Below are 2,500 nucleotides of genomic sequence, written 5' to 3' on the forward strand. Positions count from 1 at the left end.
CCACCATTGCTCAGCTAAGCCACCAACACCCACACATGTCCTACACAGGGGTGCACCCAACATCACAATACTGCCTCCTGTCACACCACAAAAACAATGGCAGGAATGAAAGACACAGGTCTGCCACAAGCATGGAATCAGAGCGCCGCCTGTCATGAGCCAAAGGTGCACCCTGACGTGCCAAATCAGATGATGCCGCAGTCATTTACTTACGATAATCACAATCAACAAACCGGCCCCCCCCCCCAAAACACCTTTCCTTACAACAATGTGTACCTTAACCTAACCCGTATTGTGCCTTAACCTAACCCGTATTGTGCCTTAACCTAACCCGTATTGTGCCTTAACCTAACCCGTATTGTGCCTTAACCTAACCCGTATTGTGCCTTAACCTAACCCGTATTGTGCCTTAACCTAACCCGTATTGTGCCTTAACCTAACCCGTATTGTGCCTTAACCTAACCCGTATTGTGCCTTAACCTAACCCGTATTGTGCCTTAACCTAACCCGTATTGTGCCTTAACCTAACCCGTATTGTGCCTTAACCTAACCCGTGTTGTGCCTTAACCTAACCCGTGTTGTGCCTTAACCTAACCCGTGTTGTGCCTTAACCTAACCCGTGTTGTGCCTTAACCTAACCCGTGTTGTGCCTTAACCTAACCCGTGTTGTACCTTAACCTAACCCGTGTTGTACCTTAACCTAACCCGTGTTGTACCTTAACCTAACCCGTGTTGTACCTTAACCTAACCCGTGTTGTACCTTAACCTAACCCGTGTTGTACCTTAACCTAACCCGTGTTGTACCTTAACCTAACCCGTGTTGTACCTTAACCTAACCCGTGTTGTGCCTTAACCTAACCCGTGTTGCGCCTTAACCTAACCCGTGTTGCGCCTTAACCTAACCCGTGTTGCGCCTTAACCTAACCCATGTTGCGCCTTAACCTAACCCATGTTGCGCCTTAACCTAACCCATGTTGCGCCTTAACCTAACCCATGTTGCGCCTTAACCTAACCCATGTTGCGCCTCAACCTAACCCATGTTGCGCCTCAACCTAACCTATGTTGCGCCTCAACCTAACCTATGTTGCGCCTCAACCCAACACACGTTGGGCCTTAACCCAACACACGTTGGGCCTTAACCCAACACACGTTGGGCCTTAACCCAACACACGTTGGGCCTTAACCCAACACACGTTGGGCCTTAACCCAACACACGTTGGGCCTTAACCCAACACACGTTGTGCCTTAACCCAACACACGTTGGGCCTTAACCCAACACACGTTGGGCCTTAACCCAACACACGTTGGGCCTTAACCCAACACACGTTGGGCCTTAACCCAACACACGTTGGGCCTTAACCCAACACACGTTGGGCCTTAACCCAACACACGTTGGGCCTTAACCCAACACACGTTGGGCCTTAACCTGCTCTGTAATTGTCATACGACGCGTTAAATTAGTGTAGTGTTGCCTAACTGCAACCCCCGCAATATAGTTTGCTACTCGCACTGCCCGGTCCCCAGAGTATCGCTTCATGTGAAACACCTTGCAGCTATACACTGTAATGCGGATGGCAGTAGGACGTACATGCTCAATGCCCTTCGCAGTTGTTCATTGGCATTCGCATGGCGAAGCACAGCCTACGTTGTGGTACGGCTTGTGTCAACTGTCCGCTGATGTTGTACGTCCAAATCACACACTGTACTGCACATTGGTCCTCATGTACTGAATGATACATCGTGGTACATGTGTGACCGTACCACGACTGCGCCAACAACGGCGAACCATACGGTCCAAATATTGTGCACTCAGCTACGTGTCGTCTCCCTATAAGAGCTGGATTGCAGTATGGTATGCCGTGGATGGCGATCAGCATGAGCCGTCTGTTGATGTAGTGGCGCGTGTTGTCAGACGTAGTCGTCTCCTCTCACACACCGTGATAGCATGGTGCACTGCGTTCCACATCTGCGACATGCGACAGAGGCCGGTTGACAGTCGTTCGCGCAATGGACATCGCATACGTACGGGGGCCACCTTCCACGTGTTCGCGAAGCGTGCACATGTTGTTGCGTGTATGTGGGCAGACATAGTGTGTCGTGACACCTGACACAGGCATGCAACAATCGTTGAATTTGCAAATGGCGATGGACGTCTACGTTTGCTGGTGACGTTACGCAAATGAACAACTGGTAAACCGTTGTGGTGCGGTTGTTCTCGCTAGAGGTGAATCAGTGATGGCGACGATCGGTTGAGCTACCAACCGGTTGTTTCAGCGATACCCACCATGCCCACGAACGTGAATGGCATGTGGGTGTGAAGCGATACGCGGCGGTGGCTGGGTGGGACCGTCCCCGGCCGGTGAGGGGGGGCCTCCCGGCGTGCTGGCCGCGCGGTGCGTGGGCGCACGCGCTACAGCCGGCTGGTGGGGGCGGCCAGTGGCAGGCGCGCCGGCCGACGGAGGCGGCAGGCGGCGCAGCTGCGCGCCGGCGCACCCTGCAC

Source organism: Schistocerca americana, unplaced genomic scaffold (assembly GCF_021461395.2).
Source record: "Schistocerca americana isolate TAMUIC-IGC-003095 unplaced genomic scaffold, iqSchAmer2.1 HiC_scaffold_47, whole genome shotgun sequence".
Classification (NCBI taxonomy): domain Eukaryota; kingdom Metazoa; phylum Arthropoda; class Insecta; order Orthoptera; family Acrididae; genus Schistocerca; species Schistocerca americana.